We start from the raw sequence: 11,395 nt of genomic DNA, 5'->3' as shown, positions 1-11,395 counted from the left end.
CATCCACAAATAGAATAGCTAACCCATATTTTTTTTCTGGGTTTCTGTCACATGGAGTATTGTTTTCCATCCCTTGACTTTCAATCTATGAATTTCTTTTTAAATTAAATGTGTTTCTAGTGTGCAGCATATTGTTGGATGCTGCTTCTTGATCCACTCTGCCAGACTCTCTCTTTTGATTGTTTTGCTTTTTTTTTTTTTTTTTTTGTCTTTTCCTTTTTTATCGGTACCAGGGATCGAACTCACGACTGCCTGCTTGCAAGGCAGGTGCTTATGCCGCTGAGCTAAATCCCCAGCCCTCTCTTTTGATTGTTGAATTCAGACCATTTACATTGACGGTTATAACTGGTATTTTTGACTTCCCTTTTTCTTCCTCTGTTTAATTGCTTGCCTCGTGCAGTGGGTTGACAACTGATGGTAAACTTGTAACAACCAGGGTGTGGATGGGTAGGGTTAAACCCTAACCCTAACCCTCACCCTAACCTGAGGATTGTTGCCAACAACATAAAAAGGAGATCTGGAGAGGAAGAGGTGTAGCCCTGTGGCAGTTGGTTGGTTGGTTCTCGTGAGGAGCTTGTCAAGCTCCTTCCTGGAGAGGAACTTGGTTGTTCTTATCATCAAAGAAGCTTGGGACCTTGTAGTTGAGAATGGCTGCAGTTCATTTTCAGGGAGCTCTGTTCCTTACTTTACTGCTTCTCGGATCTAGAGGCAAAGATGGTATTCTGGTCAGTCTCCAGGAGAAGCTTGTCATACTGGCTTCTGGATATGAACTTGGTTGTTCTCATCGTCAGAGGAACTCGGGACCTTGTTGTCACGGAGGATGGCTATGATACTTTTGTGGGGGGCTCTGGCCCTTCCTTTGAGTGTCATTTTCTGGTGCCAGTGCAGAACCCTCAGCCTACTGGCACAGATCTTTCACCCCACTGGCATAGATTATCTAGCTTCCACTGCTGATCTTTAGCCCTTCCCAGAGCAGATCCAGGAAACAGACTTACATGGGACATTGCCATGGCTCTAGGTCTTCAGATGGACTCATGCAGGATCTCATGCCATGGGATCCAGGCTCTCAGCTGTATTCTTTGCAGTCTTTAGTTTATGGACAAATTTCTCACACTTTCTGTGTTTGACTCTTTGAGTGACTATTATAAAATAGTTCTACAAATTATATGACCTGAATTAAATTGTTTCCCTTGCAAACTCCACAACACCTTGCCTGATGGAATATCATGGGCTTCATGGAGTTGTAGACCACATTATCTCTATTTTGGAGAGCTGGTTTGGTGTTAAGAATTTCTTCAGGTGTTCTTTGTCATAGAACTATGTTATTTTTCCATTAATTTTGAAAGATAGTTTTGTGGGGTACATCAGCCTGGGTTGGAGGTTGTTTTCTTTTAGGGTTTGAATCTCTACTCCAAGCTCTCCTTGACTTCAGGGTTGGTGTTGAGAAGTCTACTATGACTCTGACTGGTTTTCCTGTATAGACTGTTTCTTTTTTCTGACAGATTTTAGTATTCTCTTCTTGCGTTGAATTTCTGGAATCTTGACTATTATATGCCTAGCTGTAGTTTTGTTTGTTTGTTTTTGTTTTTGATCATGACTAACTGGATCTTTATATGCCTCATTTATCTGTATGTCAAATTCTTTTTCACTGCTTAGGAAGTTTTTCATTATTTTTGTGAACAGATTTTTTATGTCATTTATGCTACCTCCTGCTTTTTTTCGGGGGGGAGGCAGGGTCTCACTGTGCAGTGCAGGCTTATCTCGAACTCAGTTATGTAGCCCAGGCTGGCCTCAAACCCCTAGCAATCCTCCTGCTTGTCTTCCAAGTGCTGGGATTACAGGCGTGCACCACCATGTTCCTGCTTTTTCACTGACATTCATCAATCTTATGTTATTCTTTGGGTCATCTAGAAGCTGCTGGACAAGTTTCTTGTGATCCCTTGCTATTTTTAAGATATCTTTCTGGCCAGGCATTGTGGCATGTGACTGTAACCCCAATACTTGGTAAGGCTGAGGCACGATGCTCATGAGTTCGAGCCAGCCTGGGTTACATAGTGAGTTCAAGGCCACCCTGAACTACACAGTAAGATCCTATTTCAAAAAAAGAAAGAAAGAAAGAAAGAAAGAAAGAAAGAAAGAAAGAAAGAAAGAAAGAAAGAAAAAGAAAAGAAAGGGAAAAAAAACAAAAGAAATAAAGCTTTCTCTTCATGACCACTACCTGCCATCCTGTCCTCTACATCTGACATTAATCCTCACATTGGCTCATTCAGCTGCATATATTTTCAATGAAAATTGTAATCTCCTGGATATCCACTTGGATCTGATTTGTGGATTTTGTCTTTGCTATGTTGGGTGTTGATGATTTCCATCATTTCCCTAAGCTCCTCTATTCTTTTTTATCCCTACCTGCTCTGGTCACTAAGCACGTCTTTCCTTGTGGCCATCGTCTCTGCAGTTATGTGAGAAATTATTTTTGAATCCATCTTTTCTAGATCTTTTCTCACTCATCCACTTGGTTACTTCTGCTGTTGCACTGGTGCCCAGGCTGGGGCTTTTGATTTGTTCCACCTCACTGTCCCCTCGGTTTGCCTTTGGAGCTGGACGTCTGGGATTGCATCTTGCCTGGGTGTCTTTCCATTTTCTTTTCTGAGTTTTACTTTACTTCCTGGGTTGAGTCTTGTAAATTGCTTATGGAAAGTAGCTTTATTGCTAGTATTTAGAACACTTCAAAAACACTACTTCTCAGAGATGTCTTCCAGGGAGAGCTGGCTTCTGGGTTTTGAGTCTCTTGCGAGGATCCTACATCTTCAGTTTACTGGTGATGAGAAGTTGCTGCCCGCTTGACCCCACCCCTGGTGCTTTGGCACTGGCCTGTGTGGTATTGTTTATGACCCTTAGGCGATCACAGTGTTGGCATATAAGGATGAACAACTGATTAGAACATTATGCCACCCTGGCTAAGGTAGGACAGTCAGCAATAACAATAGTATCAAACAGCCTAGAAAATGACAAACTGTGACAACTATTAACTTGCCACCTTTAACCATATAAGTTATGGGCTTATATAGCAAAATCTAAAAGCAGAAAGTTGTATACAGTAAATACGTCTTTAGTATGGCAATTTTATTCTCAGGGAAGGAAATTTAAAAGGAATTAGAGGGGGAATATAAAGAAACAGAAGCGAAAGAAATTAGGCCGGACATGGTGGCACATGCCTATAACCCCAGCAAGCAGAAGGCTGATGCAGGAGGATCACCATGAATTTGAGGTCATCCTAGGCTACATAGTGAGTTTAAGTCTAGCTTGGACTACTTGGTGAGACACTGTCTCAAAAAAAGTGGGGAGGGAGGCTGGGGATTTAGCTCAGTGGCATAAGCGCCTGTCTTGTAAGCCTGTGTCGTGTGTTCGATCCCCAGTACCGGTAAAAATACAAAAAAAAAAAAAAGAAAAAAGAGATTGACACTAGAAAAAAACCTGAGAACAAACTTTGGGAAACTTTGGGAAGAAGACAGGAGAGAAAGATGGAAGAAATAAGAACAGAACAAAAGGCCGGGAATATGGCTCAGCAGTACAGTGCCTGATGAGGTAGTGAGTTCAATTCCTGGTAATAAATACATGAATAAATAAAAGAACAGAAAAACAACAAAAGAAAAAAAACTAGAAGCAAAGTTCACACGAATAAAAAGAACAAGCAATCAGGGAAAAGCAAAACAAAAACAAGAAAAGAGAAACAAATAAGAAAAAGAAAGCCCACTTTAAGGCAGGTCTCTGCTGTCACTGTAGACAAAGCATGCAGAGTCCGGAGTCCGGCTCCCTGTTGGTTAACCCCCGCCAGCAGCACCTTCCACTCGCTGAAGTCCACCCCGCGTGCCTCCCGCAGCTTGACCGTGGCTTCCTGCTGGCTTGGCCTCCTGCAGACTTGAACTTGGTGCCACTCCATTCTGACACTGGGAGTGCTAGATGGAGCCAGTCTGAAGCTGCTCTGAGTTCCAACTTGGTAGCTCTCTCTAGTCAGCCAGCCTCTCCTGGGAGTCATCTGTACCTGGATGACAAAGCAGCCACTGCAGGCCGCTGCACTGAATGCTCTGTTCCACTGTGAGTCACTGTGTGTCTGCAGGTTGGAGGAGGGCTTCGGGGGCGAGCGCCAACTGCCACCTCCTCCTTGCGCACTGAAGCTCCCCGGGTAGGCTCCAGCCCTCACCTCACACCCTTGCTCGCCGTGGGGACCCACTTCCTTCCTTCTCTCCTTAGATCTCCGTGTCGCAGCATCTGGGAGAGCCCTTTTCTGCCCTTCACCTGTTTGCCACCTTCCGGAAGTTCTAACACGAGTTTTATGTCGGAATCCATCAGGGCGCTCACAGCTGAATGTGTCCGGGGAAGTGGGGCAGGACCTAGAAGTATGGATCCTCCCCTGCTCTGTCTCTGTCTCTCCCTCCCTTTCCCTGTCTGTCTGTCTGTCTGTCTGTCTCTTTTCCTCCTGGCTGCCACAGATAAGCGGTTTTCATCCCTAATGCCCTTCTTACCCTGCTGTCTCTGCACAAAGTCAGCTGCCACAGCCTGAGCCCTTTGGAACTCTGACCCACAATCACATTTTCCTCTTTCCCGTGTGTGCATCGGTGGTTTTGTCTCAGCAGTGCAAGGCTGACTCAGCTGCAGTTCGTGTTAAGATGAGGAGAGATCACGGAGAGGGAAGGGCCCACTTCCCACAGGGAGGGAGAGGAACACAGAGGGGATGGTGGCGAAAGAGCATGAGAAGGAGCACAGTGGGGTGACGTTTGCCTGGGGAAGGAGCCGAGCTACCCTCCACCGGAAGAAGGCAGAGTTCGGGGCTAGCAAGACACCGAGCTGAACACCAAGCAAGTTCTTCTTCTTCTTCTTTTTTTTTTTTTTTTTTTTTTTTTTGGTCTTTTCCTTTTTAATCAGTACTGGGGATCAAACTCATGACCACACACTTGCGAGGCAGGTGCTTATGCCACTGAGCTAAATCCCCAGCCCCACCAAGCGAGTTCTTTAACCTGCCCGGTAATTCTCCAGGGTAGATGCTATTGCTCTACGTGTGAGGAGACCGAGGCTTCTGGGATGGTCAGTGTGCTCAGAACATGCAGAGAGTGGCAGAGCCCTGGCTGGCCGCCTAACGCGCACGCTGCTATGTACATGACAGTTTTTAGATGCCAAAGAGCACTAGGGAGCTGCTATGTTCACGGCTGACAGTTCTCTACTTCCCAATGTTAGAAGCCCGATGCGGGTGAGGGGGGACTGGCCTGGGGAGGGAGGCAGACTCCAGGTGGACCCTGGAGGACGCGCTGCTGCACAGCTCCCAAATTCTAAATTTTAAAAATATGTAGCAGGCCCCCACAATACAATTAATCAAGACTTTGATTATGGTTTAAAAATAACCATAGATGATCCTGTACGTTTCTATCTGACCAGCTGCTGTTGCACTGCAGCTAGAATTTTTCTGACTTTCCATCTGGAATTCCTTCCTGTGGCCACTGCAGGGCAGTAGCTCTCTTTTACATGAATCAGTCGAACACAGGCTTACCCTGGTCAAAGCGTATTTTTGATATCTGGAGATTTGCAAACTATATTCACAAGGATAGTGAGAAGGCAAACTCATTTAAAAGAGACTTACCCAGTGCTAATGATGGAGTAATTAAACATTACATAGTAGAGAAGCTGCCTTCCACGGCCTCCAAGCTCATCTTTAAAGTGCAAATGGTTTACGCTTTTAATGATGAAAGAAAAATCTTATGAAAGCATCATTTTCAGATGAATAAAATATCAAACCCAGGATATTTTTTGATATCTAGTTGCCTTGCAAATCATATGGACTTGTAAATTTTTAAAAATGTATATAGCAAGTAACTGAATATTTTTTTAAAAAAAAATTATTCCTAGTTAAGCTTTTAAAAGTATACTTGTTACAGTTCATTTTTCAATATAGAAATGTCTAAAGAATAAATAGTAAAAATGGTCCATGACATTATCAGACAGATGACCCCTGTTCTGTTTATGGGGGTGAGGGGTTGGGATTTTTTGTTGTTGTTTTGGAACAGGGTCTTGGTGTGTGGTTCAAGATGGCCTTAGGCTGGAGGTTTAGCTCAGTGGCACAAGCGCCTACATGGGAAGGGCAAGGTTGCGAGTTCAATCCCCAGTACCAAAAAAAAAAACCCACCACCACCACCAAGATGGCCTTGAACTCACTATGTAGCTCAGTCTGGCTTAGAACTCCTGGCGATCCTTCTGCCTCAGCCTCCTGAGTGCTGGGACTACAGACTTGCAACACCAAGCCCAGCCTCACAATCCCTGTTCAGAGTCATAAAATACAAAGGATAAAAACATGAAAAGCAAAGGCCACTTTCCTGTACCATCCTCTCCCTGAAAGCTACCACTATTAATAGATTGGTGCACGGGAGGGATATTTTCTCCAGGTTTGTCTCACCCCAAGACTGGGAAAGGCATTTCGAACAAGAAAAGGATCTTAGCCCAAAGTCAGGCTGCGGCTGGGCCGCATGGGGAAGGCGGGAGCCCACTCCTCTGGCCACGCCTGGCGAGGAGCGGATGCGAGGCACCCTTGCTGCAGGACCCTGCTGTCCAGGGTGCAGGGTGCGGGGTGCGGGTGGCTCCAGGCATCAGCGCTGTCCTCCGTCCTCTGTGCACGCTGAGTCCTTTCAACTCCACAAATAACGCCGAGAGCCCACAGGGGTCGTCTGAGAGAGTGACTTGGCTGGCCTCACACACATGGAAGGGGACAGAGCATTTTATACGCAGTTAACTTTTGAAGAGTGCAATAAACACTTCCATATGTACACGGTATCAAAGTGATTGCCTCCAGTGCACTGAAAGGAATCCGCAGCGCATTAGGCCGGCAGCCCCAGGTCCCCCGCTGTGGTTTTCAGAGGCCCTAACATGCTTCTGCCCCGAGCTAATCAAACACAGCGCAGGGCATCAGCCTGTGCACACGCAGAACCATGCGTGCGTGTCATTCTTTACGCAGCAAACTGTCTGGGGTCAAACACATCCAGGAGGACAGCAGCTGAGTGCTGGTCTGTGTCCAACATTACCACATCTCCTTCATCCCCCAAAATTCGAGGACTCACCTCGGCCTTGAGACGCCCTTTGTATGTGACACCTAAGTGTGTAAGGTAGATGAGCAGTACCAGCAGACGGGACAAGACCACATCTTTACCATGGGCTTCACACTGGTGGCCCATGCCTGCAATCCCAGCACTCAGGAGGCTGAGGCAGGAGGATCGCCATGAGTTCAAGGCCAGCCTGAATTACATAGCAAGATCCTGTCTCAAAAACCCAAAACTAAAACCAAAACATAGCTTAATACACTGCCCTGCGGGACCCTAACAGTGCTGGCTGTTGTCTTATTTTTATAGGCCAGGTGACCAAGACAGAACCTAAGAAACTTGCTCAGCGGTACCTGCAGGGTAAGGTGGACCTGCAAGAAGCCAAGTTTATCCAATTCCAGTCACATCCTTTCTGCCTCAGCTACGCTGCACCTCTGAGAATCCGCTGCAGAGCGGCTGGGATGCAGACTGAGAACCAACTCACATGGATTGTGCTCTGGGGCTCGGGAATCTGGATTTCGACATGCTGACCAGTGGCCTCCGAGGGAACCTGGAGATGACAGCCTAGGACCCCACCACCAAGCTCCGGTGAGTGTTTTGTTTTTGATTTGCAGTGCTGGGGAGTGAACCAGACAGAGCCTTTGCACTGAGTTATGTCCCCACCCTTTTGAAGACACATATTTTTATTTACTTATTTATCTTCATTTGAGACAGGGTCTCACTAAATCACTCAGGCGGGGACTGCAGTTTGACCCTCTAGCTTCTGCCTCCCAGGGTGCTGTGACTACAGGCAGGAGCTACCACGCCCGGGTCCAGCTCAGATTTTAGAAACAAACAAGGACCTTTCGGATAAGGCACCCCGCGTGCCCCAGTGTTGCTTGCTGTAGATGTAGCCGCCCCGTGCGCTCCTCCTGTGGGCCTGTCCTCGGCCCTGCCTGTGAGCTGTGTCCACAGTGGATGAGGTGACCCCTGCTCCCTGCAGCCTTACGACCAGCTTCCCACTAGAGGCTCCTTTGACAGAAGTGGATCTCTCAGCCTTCCTGCAGGAGCTTGAAGACTAAAGACACAAATTCCCCCAGAGAAATGGTCTGAGATTAGGTTTTGAGATGCAAAGGCCCCTGAAGTAACATGCATTGATCCTCCCCGACTGGTGGGCCCAACCCATCCTTCAACCCCCCCTTTCAGGGCGTTCAAGACAAAGGACTGGGGTCTTTTCTTTGTCACCACACCAAGTCACACATCTGTATCTGAAGGTGGGGGATGAAACTCCTTGGGCCCCACATCTTCCTCAGAGTTAGTGTCAACACAGGGCCTGCTACCCATGTGGTACGCAGGTAATGTTTGTTGAATGAATTGATGTGAATTCTTCAAGTCATCAAAGGGAACTTTCTAAATGCTAATGGATTTGAAACTCTTTGATGTCTTCCAATTTTGCCCATAGTAGTTGTTTGCAAACTTCGTTAGAATGCAAATGACTTAGAAATCGTGCTTTAGGGGGAAAAATGGTGGATTTATGTATTATGCTGCAATAGAATTTATTATTAATTACACTTTGCACAAACAATATCCAGCACCCAATATTTCAGGAAAAAATGTAAATGAGCAAATTTGCCATACATTTTTCTTTCTTTCTTTTCAAATCTTGGGAATCTTGAATTACCTTGCAGAAGATCAAAGTTTTATGGATGGTTATTACTTTTCCCTCAAATGTTAGGTTTTTCCAGATTAATGTTCAGAAGAAAAACAGAAAATTTGCTGGTTTTACATAGCAGTTGCATTCCTAGAAATTTGAGTATTTATTGAAACCATGCTCCCAAAAGTACTTTGTCTATATTTAAATGGGTTTCTTGAGGCTCAGATAATAATAAACAGGTTTCCCACACACATGTGAGCCCGATGGGCCATTGGAAGTTCCTGCAGGGTGGGTCATCTGTGGAACAGGACTGACCCGCATGGGGCAGGATTCCTCCTGGGCATGGTCCTGGCTTGAGCTGCTGATTGACTCTGAGCTACACGATCCCTCTGTGACTTTATGACACGTGATCAGCAATCCAGCCAGTGCTGCCACCAAGCACAGCCCACTCCCTGCCCAACATCAGCAGAAAGGCAGACCCTAAAGACAGGACACTGTGTGCATAGCCACCTTAGTCATCCGCTCTGGCACTTCATGACTTCTGGCTCCTCCCCATGGTCAGTAACCATGAAAGGGAAATACTTGAATCAATTCAGGGAATTGAAGCAGCCAGGACAGTGTAACTAGACACCCAGGAAAGAGGCCTCCAGAGCTGCTGCAGAAAGCGGCAAGAGGTGGGATGAGTGGTGGAGGGGGTGGATCTCTGGGGCTCGATGGTGATGTGTCTTCTATTGTGGCAAGATTTTTAAAAGTATTTGTGAACATTCACCGTATTTTGTGACCTGGTACTGGGGTTCCTACTACCTGGCGCTTGTGAAGCCCCGACCTGTTGCTGCTTCTCCTTGCCCTGCTCTGGCCCATGGCTCTCCCACCCGCAGTGACTCAGATGTTCCTAGGGGCCCCTGGGGCCTTCCATCCTGCCCGAGTGTCCGTGGGGGGCATTTACCAGGCAGCTGCCATGCACCCCGCATTCCGTCCTCTTCCCGGCTTTCCTGTCGTCGGTGGTGCTCAGCGACTGCACCCCGTATTTCACCTTGTTCATTCCTTCATTCATCGTGGCCGCCTGCACTGGGAGAAATCACCACCGAGGCTGCGCTTGGTGACCATTTCGCCCATCCTGGTCCAAGGACGGGGCCTTGTGCATGGTCAGTGAGTCATGAAGGTGAGGATATAAAACCCCAGGGCAGGGCTGTGAGGACTCGGCGTCGGGGAAACATCACACACGGGAGCTGGCTGTCCCGGTCCACACCAGCACCCCGAGCTGGACACGATGCGGAACAGGTCGGGGGACGGTGGCCACTGCCTGACCACTGCCGCCTAACGTCCTTCCTTTGTCCCCAGAGGGCCAGGAGATGGCTGGTTCCTGAGAGGGAGCCCTGAGGTGAGATCGATCACATCAGGAGAAGCAGTGAGGGGACAAATCCATCCAAGGGCAGGTGGGGCAGGGTGTGGGCCGCTCTCGTGGACTCTAGTTCTCTCAGGGGGAGAACTGTGGGAATTACCAAGACTTTCAAAATATAAACATTTTAGTCTAAAAATCCAAATTAACAAATCAGCCAGATGTGCTGGCCCGGGAGGCTGAGGCAGGAGGACCACTGTGAGTTCAAGGTCAGGCTGATTTACACAGCAGGACCCTGTCCCAAAAAACAGGAAGCAAAAGGCAGGCAGAAGAAAAGAAGGATAAGAAGGAAAAAACAGAACCAAAGCTTTTGTAAAGAAGGAGGGCACGAGGGCTAGGAGAAACGGTAGGGAATGGGGAAAAAATCAGATTGTGTCATGTACAGGCTCAAACTGCTTATGAGGAATGTGGTCATTACATATACCAAAAATGTACCAAGAAACGTAATTTTAAAACACCAGAAAATAAATTGATGGAAAAAATGGTGATACATGTCAAAAGAGAAAATATATAAAACCTCACTTGTTTGAAGAGCCAATTGCTGTATCTTTTCATTTCTTTTCTTTCAGTGTTTGGAGACAGGGTCTCACTGTGTAGTTCAGGCTGGACTTGAGATCATTCTGTAGCCCTGGCTGGCCCTCAACTCACTGCATTTACTCTGCCTCAGCCTCCGAGTGCTGCAATGACAGGCGTGCGCCACCATGTCCGGCTAGTTCCTGTCTTTTAAAAAGGACCACAAAGCTTTATTTACTCCATTAGACAGGAGAACAGATTTCTTCAAAATTATTAAAATGCTCAAATGACATTCTTGGCAAGCATTTAAATTTCTTTTTAAAGTTCTGGATGACAGTCTAAAAATATGTAAAGGTCTATCTATACATATACTTTCCAAAATTCTTTAAGGAGCACAGAAGAACAATATTCAATCTAGCTGTGGTGGCAAATCCTAGTAGGCCTCGTTGCTCGGAAGGCTGAGGCAGGAGGATTGGTTGAAGCAGCGGAGTTCAAAGTTAACCTGGGCAGCACAGTGTGACCCTGGCTCAAAAACAAATCAAAAAGAATTAAGGATCACTCCTTCACTCCATTGTTTTGGTGCTGTACTGCTATGTAACAAAACCTCTTCTATAGGATCTAAGGAACCTCAGGGCTTTTTCTTCCCAGGTCCCGCAATGGACTGATCAGACGTGAGGTGACCTTTATCCTGGTCTTACTTAGTCAGGCACAGCTGTGGCTGGAGGTAGGGTCACCCAGGCTAGGGGCTTCTCGGACTATAACCCGAGGGCC

The sequence above is a fragment of the Cavia porcellus genome, unplaced genomic scaffold (genome assembly GCF_034190915.1).
Source record: "Cavia porcellus strain 051 isolate PalLab524CR breed Dunkin Hartley unplaced genomic scaffold, mCavPor4.1 scaffold_14, whole genome shotgun sequence".
NCBI lineage: Eukaryota > Metazoa > Chordata > Mammalia > Rodentia > Caviidae > Cavia > Cavia porcellus.
Note: the sequence above shows the minus strand (reverse complement) of the source record.